Here is a 19,287-nt window from a genome sequence, read left to right on the forward strand (position 1 = left end):
ATTTTGTGAAACGAAATCCAGCATACCTATCTTGTTTGCTGTGTCATACAACGTCGTTGTGTCAATAATAATAATAATAAGTTTATTTATATCCTGCCTCCATCTCCCCCGAAGGGGACTCGGGGCGGCTTACAGCAAAATCAAAATACAAGCAATTATAAAATATGAAACATCAAAGGACAACAACAAAAACCAATAATAAAATATACACAATAGGCGAAAAAACACAACACAGAATTAGTATCCATGGATTTTGGCATCCATGGGGATGGGTGCTGCAACTTAATCCTAGGATGTCAAGGATCCACTAACGAATGAAAAGAAAAAAATGTCTCCCCTTTCTCTTTATGTACTCCAGACATAATCTTACACTCTTCTGTCATGGGAACCTTTTCATCTTTATTCCAAATGTTTGTTAACTCTTGTCACCTTCAATTTTGTGGTGACCCTATGAATGAGAGACCTCCAAGTATTTCTGTTACAAAAGCCGTGCTGAGGTCTTGCAAACTCAGGGCTATGACTTCCCTGATTGAATGTATCTAGCAGTGTTTCTGAATTAAATAGCCCGAAATATTGTAATCTTCTGTAGTTTTTTCAGTCATAGTACCTAGTAGTACAGTGTTCCCTCACTTATCACAGGGGTTACATTCCAGGACCACCCAAAATAAGTGAAAATCTGCAAAGTAGGGACGCTATATTTATTTTAATATTTATACATTATTTTAGTAGTTATACACGATTTTAAGTCTTTATCAACCAATCGTGTGTAGATAAATCGCCTCCTTCTCCCGTTGCCGCTTGGGCTCCTTTTCTCTCCCTTCAGCTTCTCCTTCCTCCCTTCTTTAGCTGTAAACTGTAATTTTTTATGATTTATAACATTCTTTTTGAGTTTATTGAAAAACCGTGAAACAGCAAATCCGCGATAAGCGAACCGCAAAGTATTTATTTATTTATTTAATTATTTCTCACATTTATATCCCGCCCTTCTCACCCGAAGGGACTCAGGGCGGCTTACAACAGTGACAACAATTAGATGCCCATACAAACCAATATAAAACAGCACATAAAACAGTTAAAACTATTAAAATACATTATGAATTAAAAATATACATTTCAAACATAAAATCAGATCCGTTCTTCCTCATGCTTTGTCCATAGTTCAGTCTGTGTCATTTTCACCATTTATTGATTAAAAGCCTGGGCACACAGCCATGTTTTTAGGGCCTTTCTGAAGCCCAACAGGGTTGGAATTTGATGCATCTCTCTTGGGAGGGTGTTCCATAGCCGGGGAGCCACTACCGAGAAGGCCCTGTCCCTCGTTCCACCAGCCGCGCCTCCAAGTAATGAGGGAACACTGTACTTTCAAAATTTAATTTTGTTTTACTGTCCTAAACATGTTTAATTTTTTTCAGTTTCTCTCCAAAATTCTGCTTCTACCCCAAAATACCCAGTTCCTCCCTTTCCCCACTTCTTAGCATCAACTTGTCCATAATCTTTACATCTATACCCAAAACAAATGTTGAGGGAACTAACCTCTAATTTCTTGGATTTACACTCATTCACCTTTTGTTTAAAACTGTTTTCCAGGCATAGAGGCAGATCTTTTTAGAAGATGTGCATTTTGAAATTTAAGTTCTTTGAGTACTTTTGGGTAGATGCCATCTGGACCTGATGATATGTTAATTTTTAAATTGTCAAAACATTACCATTGTTGCCAGAGGTGGCATCAGGTTTTTTTCAGACTCCTTTCCTGAAAATGTTTGTTTCGGCTTGACATCTGTTGTATATCTTCTTCAGTGACAAGAAGTAGAAATATTTTACTCTTTAATTTCCTTGTTTTCCACTGGTCCTTTCAATTTCCTTGTCTTACTGCCTCACTAGACAGTTCCCTGCTTCTAATGTGCTTAGTCCAGTAGTATGTATTTTTTTAAATGTTAGCAATGTTCACATTTTTTTTCTCAGAAGATAAGTGAAGAACCCCTTGTAGTGTGAGTCTCTTGTAATTTAGGTTTTCTCTTCCCAGTCCTCTAGATAGGCAGTAAAAGACCATTTGGTGTCCCCGAAAAGGGAGCAATCCTTAGAAGGCATAAAATATTTTTAAAAATGGGGCGGGGGGGGGGGGGTGTGTGCAAATGATTTATTAACATTTGCAGAGCAAACAGAACTTGCCATAAAAGAGGCAACAATAAGACATCTAATCTGCTCCTCATAGGAGAGAATTGTGTTCATTCCAGCATCAGCACAACTTAGGGTGGATCAAGCAGTTCATTCTTTATTGTAACAAAATAGACATATATGTAAGAACCCACATTCCTTTAGCAGTAGATATGGGAGGAGATCTTGTAGTTTGGGATATACCAGAGCTTTCGTGATTCAGGTGGGGGGGTGGTGGTATCCCAATTAGTTAGGTTTTAATGTAAGTATGGTACATTTAATTGTTTTTAGTGTAGTTAGCTTCTTTGAGTCTCTTTTAAAAGAAGAAAGCAAGATATCAGTAAATATATAACCATTTGTTACAGGACTCTCTTACCAAAGTTGGATTCAGTAGAGTTAAAGCTGTCAAGTTTATAATGCTTGAATGTGGATGATGGCTTCTGTGTGGTCACCCTGCAGATTTCTGTTAGGGGGCATTGGCAGCCAAAGCTACTATAATGGCAGTACAATCTAATTCATGTGGTCTGGGTGGAAGTCTTCCAGTGCTTGGTTGAAAGGAGCTGGACAGGGCATCAAGAGACTGGAAGCTATTTGTCTTTTTTAGATAAAGTGTGTTGGAGTATGCATCCAATTGACCTTTGCTTTGTTGGAGGTTAATTCTTTAGATAGAGTTTAAATATTGATCAAGTTACCTACATCCCTATTCAGTCAAACTGTACATGTTCAAGTCCCATTATATACAACTGCATAGTAAAAATGTTATATATAATTCAAGCCATGGGTGGCTGAATCTATGAATGGATACCAACTGCAGTTCTCTATTAAAGGGTTAGAACTCTTACTGTTACATCTTTTCTGGCTAGTTCTGTATGTTCTGCAAATATTAATAATCATTTATGTTTTCTAGAGCATTGGTCTCTTTGCTTTTATTAGTGATTAGCTTTCTCAGACTTGTTTCCCAGCGTGAGGACACCAGAGAGGCCTTTATTTCCTGCCTAACTGAAGTGAGTGGAAGGAGCAAACCCAAACTTCAACAGACTCAAACTACAAATGGCTTCTCCCTTATCTGATGGAAAGAGACCTATTTTTTTCTCTTCTTCACAACTTCTTTATCTTTATCTTATGTATTTCTATTTCTTTGGCCAAAATCTGTTCTTTTTTGTTCTTGTTTGGGCAAGATTTCCATTTTCTGAAAAAAATACTTGATTTGTTTCTAAGGATATTCTTGACTCCAATCATTAATCACATTTTACAACTCTCTTGATCTATGATAGAGTAATAACAACAACAACAACAGCAACAACAACAACAACAACTTGATTTTTTTTTACTCCACCTCCATCTCCCTGAAGGGACTTGGGTTGGCTTATATATGGCATAAGGTGCCTAAAACAACACATAAAATAAACACACAGTACAATACAAAATAAAGCCATTAGTATATAAAACAACAATTTGAACTCAGGACAGCGCCCAATAACCTATATTGTCAACTGTTGTAAAAACATGGCCAACTATAAACAAGAAGAAAGGAAAGGGATAGTGCAAATTGTAGCTAAGGAACAAGGGAATTGAATGAAAGTGCTGTCCAGTATCATAATTGCAGACCATTGAGCTAGACATTCTCGAAGGCTTGTCTAAACATCCAAGTCTTCAATTCCCTCTGGAAGGAGGATAGGGTGGGGGCCTGACTAATCTCGCTGGGGAGGGCGTTCCAAAGTCAGGGGGCTACCATCGAGAAGGCCCTCTCCCTCATCCCCACCAACTGTGTTTGTGACAGTGATGGGACCGTGAGAAAGGCTCACACAGGTACATAGAGGGATGCGGTCGTGAAAATAGGCAGGGTCCGAACCGTTTAGATGATTACTTGCACTTTGAATTGGGACCGGAAACTTATTGACAGCCAGTGGAGCTGCTTAGAGTTATATAGAAGATACTATATTGTTATGGTTTTACAGAACTCCTGTGAAATCAGTGAAATGACTCCTCTTTAACTTCTTTTTATCAGACCAATAAGTGACGTACTTACTTGGCTCTTGTAGTTAATGTCAGAGGTGTGCCATTTCACTGATTGATTTCATCAGTAATATCAGTAAAGTGATAATGATGGATGCCAACTTTTCTTTTAGCCTTATTGATCTCTTGTAGAAGCTTCACTGTTTATGCAGGAAGATATCACATTCTTAGGGATGAAATGTCAAAAATATGAGCTAGATACACACCATGGACAGACAACTCTGGCATAACATTCTTGGTTTTTAAAAGCACATTCTTATGCTTTCTGTTGTAAAGTATAGTTCTGTATAGCCTACAGCTGTTCAGATATATACGGTATCGGATTAAGATAAAAAGAGGTATTATGCCCTATTGACATAAAACAGACACTAGCATACACACTTTACTGAGAATATTGTGAACTCACAATCTTATTCAAGCTCAACAGCATAAAGAATTAGCTGGCAATGCTCAATATTTTGTCTTGAGTTCTGCGGTAGCATGCATTCTGGATTACAAGAATAACCTTTTAAAATAAGAATTGAATTACAATTCTGTATGGTAGTCAGGAAAATCTTTCACCCATCAAGTAAAGTTTTGTAGGAGACTGAGTAATCTTGCAACCCTTTAAAAAATAAAGTTTATTGCTTCAAATCTACAAAGAATAAAAATTGAATAAAGCATATAATGAAAATAAACTACTAAGCCAACATACAAATCTATCAGATAACCTACAAGCGAACCTTCATGAACAAAATATAGAAAAAAGAAATATGAATCTGCTGTAGTTATATTTTACAGTTTCACCCTTCCATTTACCTTTTATAGTGTTATGTAAGTCTAGAAATTTGAATCAAAAAATAAATCCAAAAAACTAGGTCAATTTGTCCACAGGTCATTGTGGGTATGGTACCTTAAATTAATAAGGTAACCTCCCTCTTCTCTAAGTAGGATGGTGAAAGGCACAAGCTTAGTCTATCCCAGTAGACTATAAAAGAAGCACCAACACCCTTTACTTTTTCTGCCATAAGGTTGTTACTGGCCTTTGGGCATGCATGGCCAAGGAAATGGCAGCAGTGACCAGACAGCAGGCCCACTGTGTTGGCATTGGTTTGTTCCCTTCTCAGGGGAATGACCTCAATTTATCCATAATTTTGACCCCAAAACCTGGAGCCCCCGGTGGTGTAATAGATTAAAGCCTTGTGACTTGAAGGTTGGGTTGCTGATCTGAAAGCTGCGAGGTTCAAATCCCACCTGGGGAGAGCGCGGATGAGCTCCCTCTATCAGCTCCAGCTCCATACAGGGACATGAGAGAAGCCTCCCACAAGGATGATAAAAAACATCAAAAATATCCGGCTGTCCCCTGGGCAACGTCCTTGCAGATGGCCAATTCTCTCACACCAGAAGTGACTTGCAGTTTCTCAAGTCGCTCCTCACACGAAGACAAAACCCAAAACCTGCCTTTGATTTATATATGAGATGGACTCACACATGAATATATACAGTAATCTAGAAATTACATTGCATCTGTTCATTTAAATTATACTTATTTTCGAAATCAACTTCAGTCACCATAATTTTTAAAGGACATTCAGTTTGAAAATTTACCATCAACATTTATTGAATTAAGATAAACAGCATAAATGATTTATCAATCTCTGCAAATTCAATCATTTTAACTACCATTGTTCTTTAATTTCAATTTCTAATCTTTTGTTAATTTTCTTTTGAAACTATAGAAATACACCATATCTATTAAAAGTATTTGCCACCTTTCAAGTACAAATATCCTTCAAGTACAAATATCCTACAACTTGCAATTTTTTTACCTTTCATATAATCAAAAGATCTATAATCAAGATGTATATAATCAAAATGTCAAGAGACATATTTATATAGTGATTTCTCCTTTTCTTTTTGTTCAATCCATCTAATATCTAACAATAAAAAAACATACAGAGTAAAATATGTAGGCATTTTCACTGGATATTCATACTTATTTCAAGAACTGACTAAAACTCACTGTTTGCATCCATCCTTTATCAATATTTATATTTAACATGTTTCTTAATTTTCATAGAATCATAGAGTTGAAAGAGACCTCATAGGCCATTCAATCCAACCCCCTGCCGAGAAGCAGTCACAATAATAATAAAAAAAAACATAAATCATTCATGACAGAAGAATGTGGGAAATGTACACCCTCTCATAAATCCCTCTTTTCTTCATCTTCAGCTCTGTCCATTTCCACACCTTCATGAGCAGACTGCTCACAATCACTACTTTTCTCCGTATTTGTCATGCTGCTGTCCGCTAAGATCACAATTTCTTCTTTGTTGTAAAGATCTTTACTTTGAAGAAGTCCCCCCATAATCACACTCTTCCTTCTGACATAATCCGTAAGTGTGGTTGATTTATCCAGCTCTTTTTTCAGATTTCCAAATCTTTTGGCAGGTTTTATGACAAAATTCATTGTGACTTCTTTAAAAGTTCTTTATGTTTCTATCAGGGCCTGCTTTAGCTCTTCTGTTATCAAATTTATCTCATGGTATGTCGCTTGCCAAGTGGCCTGATCATCTAAATTACCCAAACTTTTCTCAACATATGCTTCCCATATCTTTAGACAGTAACATCTACTATTTCACACAATAACTTTCAGAAATTTAGCCTTCATTTAACCACTTAGTATATGTATCCATAACAAGTTATTGTCTGTTATTGTTCTAATGTTCATTAAATGCTAGCAATTTAACTCAGACCATTTCAGGTTTCTCCAGTAGCTAGTTGATGTCAATCAATTCTTTGTCTTATCCTGTTTTCCATAACAATGATAGCAACTTCTACTTTCTCAAAGTAAGAAAATGCTTTGTTTTTAATAATTTGTTTGCCTTTTTAAAGCAAGATTTATTTCCTTTTCAATCTCCCAAATCAAGGTAATGTTATATTTTCTGGTTTTCTTCCTGCATGCTCTCTCTTGGTCAATGGAATCATACCTCTTACAAGGTTGAAATCTCCCCTGCAGAATCAGGTTTCTTAAATGCAGGTTGTTAGAAAGTTTACTTATATTTTATGTGAATTGGGCAAGGTCTTGGAGCGGGTGGTTGCCTCTCAGCTCCAGGGATTCTTGGAAGATACGGATTTTCTGGACCAATCACAGTCTGGCTTCAGGCCTGGATTCAGTACCGAGACGGCTTTGGTCGCCTTGGTGGATGACCTCCGCAGGGAGCTGGACAGGGGGAGTGTGACCCTGCTGGTTCTCTTGGACATCTCAGCGGCTTTCGATACCATCGACCATGGCATCCTTCTGGGGCGGCTCTCTGGGATGGGCCTTGGGGGTACTGCACTGCAGTGGCTCCAGTCCTTTCTGGAGGGTCGTTCCCAGTTGGTGAAGCTGGGGGACACCTGCTCGGACCCCTGGCTATTGACCTGTGGGGTCCCGCAAGGTTCTATTTTGTCCCCCATGCTTTTTAACATCTAAATGAAACCGCTGGATGAGGTCATCCGGAGTTTTGGAGTACGGTGCCATCTCTATGCGGATGACACCCAACTCTACTACTGTTTTCCACCTAAATCCAAGGAAGCCCCTCGGATTCTGGACCAGTGTCTGGCCGCTGTGTTGGCCTGGATGAGGGTGAATAAACTGAGACTTAATCCTGACAAGACAGAGGTCCTCCAGGTCAGTCGTATGTCTGATCGGGGTATTGGGTGGCAACCTGTGCTTGACGGGGTCGCATTCCCCCTGAAGGCGCAGGTCCGCAGCTTGGGGATCCTCCTGGATTCGGGGCTGATGCTTGAGGCCCAGGTGTTGGCCGTGGCCGGGAGGGCCTTTGCACAATAAAAATTGTGCGCCAGCTGCGACCATACCTCGAGAAGTCTGATCTGACCATGATGGTCCATGCCTTAGTTACCTCTAAACTGGACTATTGCAATGCGCTCTACGTGGGGCTGCCTTTGAATACGGCCCGAAAATTACAACTAGTACAACGATTGGCAGCCAGGCTTCTAACTGGAGCGAATTACAGGGCGCGTTCAACGCCTCTGTTTAAGGAGTTCCACTGGCTGCCGTTTACTTTCCGGGCCCAATTCAAGGTGCAGGTTATCACCTACAAAGCCCTAAACGGTTTGGGACCCACCTACCTTAGAGACCGCATCTCCCCCTACGAACCCGCACGTTCTCTCCACTCGTCGGGGGAGGCCCTTCTCTCGCTCCCACCACCCTCGCAGTCGCGGTTGGTGGGGACGAGAGAGAGGGCCTTCTCTGTCGTGGCCCCCCGGCTTTGGAACTCTCTTCCTAGAGAGATCAGGCAGGCCCCTACCCTCCTCTCCTTTCGTAGGAGCTTAAAAACCTGGCTCTTCCAAAAGGCCTTTGACACCTAATTTGATGTTGGCCTGATCCATCTGCCCATTTTATAATAGCCCCCATTTCTGAGGTGTTGCCAATGCTATTTTGCACTTTATTGTCCATTTCTACCGGCACATTCTGTTCTGGATTTTATGAATTAGTCTCCTGTTTTAATATTGTATGTTTCTTGTATGCTTCTTGTCGATTTTAACGATTGTTTTATTGATATTGATGTTTTACTGGTATAATTGTTTTATGGCTGTGTTACTGATATTTGATTGTTTTATCGGGCTAGGCCCCATGTAAGCCACCCCGGGTCCCTTCGGGGAGATGGGGTGGGGTATAAAAATAAAGTTGTTATTATTATTATTATTATTATTATTATTATTATTATTATTATTATTATTAATTCTAATTTTTCATCCAATTGTTAATTTTGAAGATCAGTTATTTTCACACAATTTGGGAGATCTACCTATTTACTTGAATCTAATGCTCACCTTTTTGTCTAAATCGCCTTGCCAAAATTAGGGTATACATTAGAATCATGTCATATGGTCCTTTTGGTGCCATAGCAAAAGGGGAAGCTCCTTCAGGAACTCCTCTTTCACGACTTTGTCTCTAATTTAATGGCCAAGACTCAGTGCTATACCATCCTGGGATTTGTAATTTGGTGACGCATTAATCTTCTTTGGCAGAGAAGGCTCAAAACCTTGTCAAACTACAGCCTCCATGACTCCATAGCATTAAACCAAGGCAATTAAAGTGAATTTATTCTGTAGCATAGATGCACCCCAATGTTTTTTCCCCCATTGCTGAAAGCTTTGGTACTCTAACACAATTGTTTTTAAAGAGGGAATTCTAAGCAGGCAGCAACTGTAATGGCCAAATTACAAAGAGTGCACTTTTGGCCGCTTTCACATTGCATTCACTAGCAAATCCTTTTTTTGGTTTCAGCAAATCCTCTTTTTTTTTTTAATTGAGGTGTGCATTAGATATGATGGCACATTAGACTCAAGTAAATACGGGTATATTTCAGTATGTATTTGTGGTGGCAGGATTATAATAGGTACCTATGGAATTGTCATAATTACATATAGGATAGATTGTTTCAGAATGAACATCTGATGGAAGATACTTTGTGCCAGAAGAAAATATACATAACAGCAAGTTTTAACCTTGCACTTTTTATAGTACTATGTCACTTAAAAATCTTTTCACGTCATGCTAATTAATGTGTTAATGTCAATTAGTTGTACTTTTACTTATATTGGTTTTATCTTTATAGGCAGAAAGAGTAGGGGGAAAGAAGTACAGAGTTTTCAGTCATGCTTTTAATTAACTCTTTTAGGCAGCTTTATGCATGGAAATCTCAATAGTTATTTGATCTTCTAGAATATTGCAGATGAAATGGGAAACACATACTAGAGACCGAATTGAAGTTCCCTTGTGTATTGATGAAGGTTTGTGGGTGTATTTAGGCATGCCGAACACACACTTGCTTGACAGGGGAAAATAACATGAAACAGAGAGTTCTGCTATTAGGCTGAAATTCCCTTTAAAGTATCTAGGATTAGTCAACAACTAAATTTGGAGTATTTTTAATACTGAAGTGGTAATTGGCCAAAGTAATAGGCTTTTAACATTTTTGTTTAATATAGCTGAGGGAATCAACATTTTATGTTTTCTGGAGTTACTTAAATCGTATTCATTAGAACATTTGTCATCATAATCCCTCTTGCAGATGATATTTGGAAGAAGGTCCCCCTCCCCCTCCTTATACATAAACGGTCATAAGCCATAATAAATCTTATTCCTGTTCTTTTCATACATACATCAAATGATTAGTGCTGTTTTTAATTATAATAGTTAAGGCCTTGATTAGAAGTAATTTTCACCAGAAACCTGTAGTGACTGTGGTTGCCTGTTAAATATCATCTGTGGACTCAGAATTGTCTTCTGAAGTTATCATGAATAAACTACTAATGGGACACTTCCTTTTGATAGCTGGTTTTATAATTGAGTTTTGATGAAAATCAAACAGAAAGGCAAGTCAATTTCATCATTAATTTCAGCTTTGTTTAACTGACACTGCAGAAGCCTTCCTAATTTATCTGACTGTAATGGCATGGGGACCAAATCATATATGCAGCTTAGGATTTTTTTGTCTCTTTAGTGGTCACCTTCAAAAATGCCACTAATCCTTTTTTCTTTCTTTCTGGACTTGGGTGGTACTCTTCTTTCTTTCTATCTCACTTTGTCACCAAGCACTCATGACTCAGAAAATTAATTAATAATAGCACTGTGGAGGCATGAATAATTGTGATTCTCAGTGACTAGATCACCAAAGGAAGGAAACAGATTTACCACAACCCCAATGCTATCCTTAAATGGATACCTCGACTTTCATTCATATCTGAAAAAGATTGTGATTTGCTTTTGAGGAGAAAAGGTAATTTACCTAAACTGGGGATTTTCACAGAGAAGGACTTTTTTGCCTTGTCCTCATATCTTACCGTCATTTTCTCTGCATGCACCTGTGATAATATGGGCCTTTTTCTAGTGTGAGTGATAATAAACTATTTATTTTAAAGCCAGTTACCAGTGTTTCATCACACTCCATTACACTCAGGAAAACAGAAAACAAGGGAGGTCAGTGCAGAGCGGGCCTTGATTGATTTTCAACCACTTTTATTCAGCTCTAGGAGACAAAGTAAATAGGTTGCAAGTCAGGCTTCAGCTGAAGACCTAGCATCAAGGATAATAGGAGATAGATATAAAACAGGAGTGGACACAAAGGCTCTCCAGATGCTTAGTGGTGAACAATTCCGGGAGTTGTCATTCAGCAATCTTTGGAGAGCCATACTGTGTCCACCCTAATATAAAATTATGTACCAGCACATGTATAAATTATCATCTTGGTTTTTTCCATGTAAGTGTACTGATACCATTATTTATTGTGACAAGACTTACTTTTTAGAATGTGTCAGTGAAAGATCTGAAAAGAAATACAGATGGAAAACTGTTTCCTTCTTCTTCCTATCTGACTTGATAGAACTTGGTTAGCTATTAGGAAAGACAACCAGAATTGTTGTCTTTCTTAATAGCTCATAAACAGGTTTCTTAGATCCCACTGATATCCACAAGATTTGAATATGTAAGTGAAGAAGAGGATCATTTGGTGAAATATGGTTGTTCACTGAGCTTATTAGGAAAATATTAGTTTCCACAAAACAATTTTAGGTCTTTACTTACTTAGGCGATCCCTCGTAGGCCGAGGATGATGGTCCTCCAGTTATAGGGTCTTGGGGGTGTGTCCGCAGGTGGCTGAAGAGACCTATTCTTGATCTGCATGTTCTCCCGCAGTGAGGACATCAGTTTCCAGTTGGAAGGCGGTCCCGATCAGGGTTGGCTTGACGCTCCTTCCTCTTGGCACGTTTCTCCATTAAGCCGTCCATTCGTGCCTCTTTGAACTCCGCAACACTGCTGGTCACAGCTGACCTCCAATTAGAGCGCTCAAGGGCCAGGGCTTCCCAGTTCTCAGTGCCATTGCCACAGTTTTTAAGGTTGGCTTTAAGCCCATCTTTAAATCTCTTTTCCTGCCCACCAACATTACGTTTCCCATTCTTGAGTTCAGAGTAGAGCAACTGCTTTGGGAGACGGTGATCGGGCATTCGGACAATGCGGCCAGTCCAGTGGAGTTGATGGCATAGGAGCATCGCTTCAATGCTGGTGGTCTTTGCTTCTTCCAGCATGCTGACATTTGTCCACCTGTCTTCCCAAGAGATTTGCAGGATTTTTCTGAGGCAACGCTGATGGAAACGCTCCATCAGTTGAGTGTGATGTCTGTAGACCGTCCACGTTTCATAGGCGTAGAGCAGGGTTGGGAGGACAATGGCTTTGTAAACAAGCACCCTGTTATCTCTACGGATGTCCCGATCATCAAACACTCTCTGCTTCATTCTGAAAAATGCTGCACTCGCAGAGCTCAGGCTATGTTGTATTTCAGTGTCAATGTTGACTTTTGTGGAGAGGTGGCTGCCAAGGTAGCGGAAATGGTCAACGTTTTCTACGTTACACCATTAAGCTGTATTCCTGGCATTGCAGAGGGATTAGCTGATGCCTGTTGGAAGAGCACTTTGGTTTTCTCAATGTTCAAAGAGAGGCCGAGCTTCTCGTATGCTTCTGCGAAGGTGTTTAGAGTGGCTTGTAGGTCTTCTTCTGAGTGCGCACAGACTACGTTGTCATCGGCATATTGGAGTTCTATAACAGATGTTGTGGTGACCTTCGTTTAACATAATTTTAAAGTATCTTCAGAGGTCTATATGTACAATTCAGTATGGAAGATTACTGGGTAATTTTTTTTTACTGTTCACAGTATAATTAATATTTGTTGTTTTAAATACAAATGAACATTTTGAATAAATTTAAAGTAAATATCACAGCACTCAACTTCATGTAGGGCACTTGAAAGTTTGTTTGTCTAATGCCATGGCTGCATTCTATGGAAACTTGAGATTTGCTGTTTAAGGAAGGGTTCTCAAAGTCTTCAACCAGAGAGCTCTAGTATATCTTTAATCTGCAAACTCCAGAATTCATGGCAGTTAAAATGGAATCTTACAGTGCTATGGTTATGGGGTGTGAAAAGGCTCGAGGAGAGCTGAAAAAGCTAGCCACCCCAGCCACTGCTGCCAATTACCCATCCAGGCTGTGATATTCAAAAAAGTCCAAAAGTTCCACCAAAACAGAGAGAGTATAGTGAGTTGGTGCTTCTTTTAGGTAATACTGAGATGGGACAAATTTTCCTTGCATCACTACTCAAGGAAGTGGATGGGTTTTTTTTTTATATAGTAAGAGTTAAGGTACAACGCTCTCATTAACCATGGATAAGTCAACCTAGTTTTTTTGGGTTGATTTATATATAGGATACCCCGGTTAACAAAATGAATTTATTTATTTATTTGAGAAATTTATATCCCGCCTTTCTTTGAGCACAGACCCAAGGTGGTTACAACAGAATAAAAACATACAATATTTATTATTATTTATTTACAGCATTTATATTCCGCCCTTCTCACCCCGAAGGGGACTCAGGGCGGATCACATTACACATATAGGCAAAGATTCAATGCCTTTTAACATAGAATAAAAACAAACAAACATAGGCTCCGAGGGGGCCTCAAACTCATGACCCCCTGGTCAGAGTGATTCATTGCAGTGATTCATTGCAGCTGCTCTCCAGCCTGCGCCACAGCCCGAGCCCAATACAAAAGTTAAAACAACTCATTAAAGCATAAATATTTGAAACCACAAACACAATTAAAACTGTGTGAACATTAAAACCAACATAAGAACCCAGAGCTTCCACTACACTTGTTTGGCTTAATTAAACGCTTTCCCAAACAGGAAAACGTGTTCCTCCATGTTACATTAACAGAAATATTGGTACTAGAGGCAGAAAGAATAGGGATAAGTTCCAACAACACCAAAAAGAGCAGTTAAACATTTGTTGTCTCTTCTTAAACCTTTTTATGTGATCTGTGTTTTAATTTATACTGTGTTGTGTAATTTAATTTATTTGGCTATGTTAATAGCTATTTCTCTGCATTTAATTTTACTATGCGTATTTGCAGATTATGGATATTACCAATAAAATTTTGGATTTGATTGGAATGCAACAAACAGGTCAGGCAGGCCTTGCATGAATACACAAAACATTTTAATTCTTTTAGACAATCTTAGAAAGCATCTTCCAAAATGTATCCAGTGATCAGTTTCCTTTACCTGCATATATCATGAATTTTAAATTTGCTATATTTTATTTGTTTGATGTAATTTAATACAGTAGAGTCTCACTTATCCAACGTTCTGGATTATCCAACACATTTTTGTAGTAAATGTTTTCAATACATTGTGATATTTTGGTGCTAAATTCGTAAATACAGTAATTACTACATAGCATTACTGCCTATTGAATTACTTTTTCTGTCAAATTTGTTGTATAACATGATTTTTTGGTGCTTAATTTGTAAAATCATAACCTAATTTGATGTTTAAGGCTTTTCCTTAATGCGTCCCTATTATTCAACATATTCGCTTATCCAACATTCTGCCGGCCCGTTTATGTTGGATAAGTGAGACTCTACTGTATATGTACTTTGTAGAAATATGTTTTAATATGTGTGTTTTATATAATGATTGTGTGTTTTTTAGCTATGTTATAACCTGCCTCTAGGCACAAGAAGAGTCAGTCAAGAAGTAAAATGATTATGATTATTATTATACTTGTTTTGGTAAAAAAAACTTATAGAGATCCATGTTTCTTTAACATGCTGGGCAGTAACTGAGGAGGCAGGCTGATATGCTCTTTCCCTCTCTCTGTTTTTCTGTTGATGAATGCTCAATAAAGGATTCTGGAAAATCCTTCATTAAACATGCATCTGCTTTTTTTTTTTTACCATGCCTGTAGTAAGCAGGCACACATAACTGCAGTAAGATTGGCTAGAGTAGGATTCAGTTCTTTCACTGCTGAATATTTATTGCATAGTGACATGAGAAATCGGTGTTTCTCCACATCTCCTTACTGTCATTCCAGTGTCAATACTGCTAAAAAAATTGCAACCTTCCAGCTAGACAGAGAATAAGGAGGAAAATGTGGGGTTGGATGGATGGAAAAATACTTCTTTGATGGAAGCTTTGTTAACTGAGGTATGCTCATACCTAGATGTACCACAAATTCGGACTGCAACCCAAATTACTGTATATACTCATGTATAATTTTAGAAATTTTAGATAAAAATGTACACCCCAAAAACTTGAGTCAACTTTTCCATCTGTCAATGTAAATATTATTCTTTCACAATCGTATATGAGAAAAGGAACCATCCACCACTTTAAGTGGCAATAGTGAGAGCTTGGTCCATTCTAGGACAACATAAAAGAAAAACTAGCACTCTCTACTTTCTCTGCTGCAGTGCTACTTCTGGTGTTTTTTTCTTGCCTGTGGAAAATTGTGGCTCTGGTTCTTTTTGCTTCCTCTCAAAGGAGTACTGAGAGAGTACAGAGAGTTGGCACTTTTTAAGGTTCTTCCCAGGCAGACTAAGCTCTCTACTCAGAGATTGCGATGATTTCTTTTTTATAAGAATTAATAAGGTACCTAAATATTTATCAAAAAAACCCCATTCAATTATCTGAGTAGAGAGGCAGAAGCCTTTTTGAATGACTGGGCTGGAAAATTGTATCTGCAGTGGCTAAGGGTGGCTGACCCCCTGAGCTGGTGCTGACACTTCCCCCTTTCTGCAGGATGACCCTCGACTTATCCACATGTCATATCAAAATCCGTAATTTTAGCTCCAAAACCTGCCATCAAATTACACATGAGGTCAACATATACAAATATATATATATATATATATAGAGAGAGAGAGAGAGAGAGAGAGAGAGAGAGAGAGAGAGAGCACTTAAATAAAATGTTTTGTCTTGTATCTCTTGTATATCAATATTAGATGAACAATAAAACAATCACAGACAGGTGATTAAATACATTAAATACACTTTTAAAAATAATATTTCAATTCTTCTAATCCATTTATTTGTACTCTGCTTTATTCACGAATTGAAAATAAGGTTCAGCTGACAAAATAACATTTTTTCCAGATAAAAAAGGTTTATCTGCCTTTTGCATAGGTCAGAGTCCTTTCTGATTTAAGAGTCTCACTGTTATAAAGTTTTTAATACTTCATTATTATGTTTATTTATACCCCGCTTTTACTCTCCAGAAGAAGATTGGCTTAGCACTTTTGAATTCAAGGCCTTATACTCAAATGTTTAATCTGCTCTATTAAAAACAATTAACTGCCTCCTAATCTTAAAAAAGGCTCATAATATTTTACTCTACCAAATACATATCTTCTGCTGTGAATTAGACAGAATAAATTAGTCATTCTAGTAGAATCATGTCTGTTATTTCAGTTCAATCAGTTCCATTAATATAGAGTGTCACTGATACAGGGTTTATGTGATGCTTTGTACATGTATTTTCTTTTCTACTTGAATATATTTATCTGCTTCATTCTAATACAGAAGCTTCAGCATATAATAAGAAAAATGTCATCTGAAAATCAAGGGGAGATAAAAGATTTGTTGTGCAAATAATAATTTCTTTTGAACATTGACTGTTTTTCATCAGTAAGCCATATGATCTTTTGTTTTGCTTTTGTTGTAGACATAAAAATACCCACAGATATAATTGAGGCCAGTTATAGTTTTTCTATCACGTCTACCCTTTGGGACAACTATGTTTGGATTACTTTATGCTTTGATTTTTATTCCCCTTTAATAACAAAATATTTTTTCCTATACAACATAACCATTGAGAAAGTAATGCATTTAAGAATGCTTCATATGAGAAAGTATCAGCTGTGGGGGAAAATCCTAACATACCAGCTTTCCTTTCATTAATTGTTATTAAAGGCTCACACCATGAAACCTTCCAACATACAGATTCTATATCACTCCATGTTTATGTGAAACTACCATTGTTAAACCTACTTGGTCAATGCCATAGTCACCCATTCCCTTCTATGGAGAAGTAATATAACTATGGCACTTCATGTGTAAAACTTTCGTAGTATTACTGATACAGCTGAAATGGTCTTCTGTGTAAGATTTAGTGATATACCCCATACTTTCTGCCTGTTTCCTTCTTAGCAACTCACTGCAATCCCAGAGATGAGATCTGTCTGTCCTTGTGGCAACATTGACGTCATTAGAAAACCTTGATAATGCTCCTCACTTCTTTGGACAGCTACCACAGGAGTAATATCAACACTGAGGCTGATAATTACGTCTGACCTCTTAGGGAGCTGCTATGAAAATGAAATTGGAACACTCTTTCCACATTGACAGCCTGACTCACAGTTCTGTTAAACCAAGGTACTTGGAATCTAGCCAGTGTAGTCCCATTTAAAGTAAGTGGTTTTAAGTGGTAAAAAATCTTATTAGGTTAGAGATTGTGTTGCAGAAGTGGTGTATTTCTAGAGTGATCAGGCATCAATATTTTATGTGCTATTTCTGAGGATAAAATGTTGATTTTATAATCTTGATCGGAAACAAGGAAACTGTCATGTTGTTAGCTGTATATTTCACTAGTAATTTATTTTGTGTTTCTTTAACAATGAGTTACCGTTCTTATTCTTATAAGCTGCATAGGCTCCAGAGATATTTTTGTTTGTCTCTGAAGAGAAAGCCACCTAGAGAACCTTTCTTTCCGGGGGGGGGGGGGGGGGGGGAGAGATGGTGCTGTAAATCTAATAGATGAAATTCTTAAGTACCATAAGGCAAAATTCGGAATAAGCAACGCCACAGTTCTTGTGGTTATTTAATAGTGGTCTTCAACAGATGGGTTTAACTTTCATGGATTTGATTATTCAGGAATTTGATTAAAAGTATTATTTCTAAGAATTCCAAGGTCCTTCAGTGCAATTCAATGGTCATCTTCCACCAAAAATTGCTATAGGATGTAGAGATTTTGGGGGTAACTCCTCCCCAGCAGAAGTTGACTATAGAGCCATACTGGAGAAGCTAAATATTTCTAGAGAGATGTCCCCTCAGGTTATTTGTTTTAAATTGGTGGATTTCAACTTTTGTTGGGAGTCTATTGCCCTTAACCCTAGCAAATACTGAAGGTTGACTGTACCCTCCCATGTTCCACTAAATACCCTGTCCACCAGTGTTTGCCTATCCCCACACCCTAAATTTTTGAATAATAACAATAACAATAATAATAATGATAATAATAATAATCTTTAATTTATATTCCCACCACCATCTCCCATAGGGACTTGAAGCAGCTAACATATAGCACATAGTGGTGCCACACAATATATAAAATACAGTATATCGACATTAAAACCAATAACACATTTAAAACCAGACATATAAAAGTGGTAAGAGCCATAGAGTCAATAAGTATGGCAGAGTATGGAACAAAAGATCCATGCCATCAATTTAGCCTTTCCTGGCTAAAGATAGTATGCTGGCTGCTATCCTAAACATTATCAAAGTATCATGGTTTGCAAAGGCACTGTGCTGTGTTTGTTAATTGGAAAATGAAGTGCATGAAGCCGATTGGCTGAGCCTGGGAATTGATTTGATACTGTTTCTGTTCTGCTGCTGTGGAACCAGTTTGGTGAAGTTTTCATTTGCTGACACTGCACTGCTGATAAAGAGAGAAGTGTACTCAGAGAGGCCTTGCTATTTTGAGGCCTGTTTTTCTGCTGAGAAAAAAAGGAGAAGAACAAGGACTGTATTCTTCTCTGAAGCAGAAGGACCATTGTAAATAGTACTGTTTTTGATCTTTTGGAATCAGTAAAGTTCCTGCATGTTTGTTCTGCAAACCTGAGTGGCGTGTTATTGTTCTGTGGGTGACTCTAGATCGCAGGCACACATAAGAGCTTCCATTTATCATCATCAATCCATAACATATCAAAGGCCTGTTGAAAGAGCCAAATTTTTGTTCTTTCCGAAAGTTCTGTACTGTGGGGGCTTATCTAAGTTTCCTGGGGAGGGCGTTCCAGAGCGGGGGGCCACCACCAAGAAGGCCCTCTCCTTTGTCCCCACCAACCACACTTGAGACGGAGGCAGGATCAAGAGGAGAGCCTCCTTGGCTGATCTTAGGGCCCGCGCCACTTCATGGGGGAGATGTGATCATGACGTTAGGCTGGACCCGAACCATGTATGAACCTCTATTATGCATTAATTGAATTTCTAAACATAAGTAGAGAGCCCATGGCCAC

At 38.2% G+C, this 19,287-nt stretch overlaps 1 protein-coding gene and 1 long non-coding RNA gene across 7 annotated transcripts in view; both read left to right on the forward strand.

Annotated features, from left to right (window-relative positions):
• LOC134297424 (uncharacterized) overlaps nucleotides 1-8,857 on the forward strand; it is a 26,289-nt gene extending 17,432 nt beyond the window's left edge. Inside the window, exon 2 of the long non-coding RNA XR_010004157.1 lies at nucleotides 1-8,857. This exon is cut by the window's left edge and continues 6,543 nt beyond it. This is a non-coding gene — a long non-coding RNA (uncharacterized LOC134297424).
• gbe1 (1,4-alpha-glucan branching enzyme 1) overlaps nucleotides 1-19,287 on the forward strand; it is a 267,486-nt gene that overhangs the window by 90,823 nt on the left and 157,376 nt on the right. The gene's annotated exons all lie outside the window — the stretch shown is intronic.

The sequence above is a fragment of the Anolis carolinensis genome, chromosome 3 (assembly GCF_035594765.1).
Source record: "Anolis carolinensis isolate JA03-04 chromosome 3, rAnoCar3.1.pri, whole genome shotgun sequence".
NCBI classification, from domain to species: domain Eukaryota; kingdom Metazoa; phylum Chordata; class Lepidosauria; order Squamata; family Dactyloidae; genus Anolis; species Anolis carolinensis.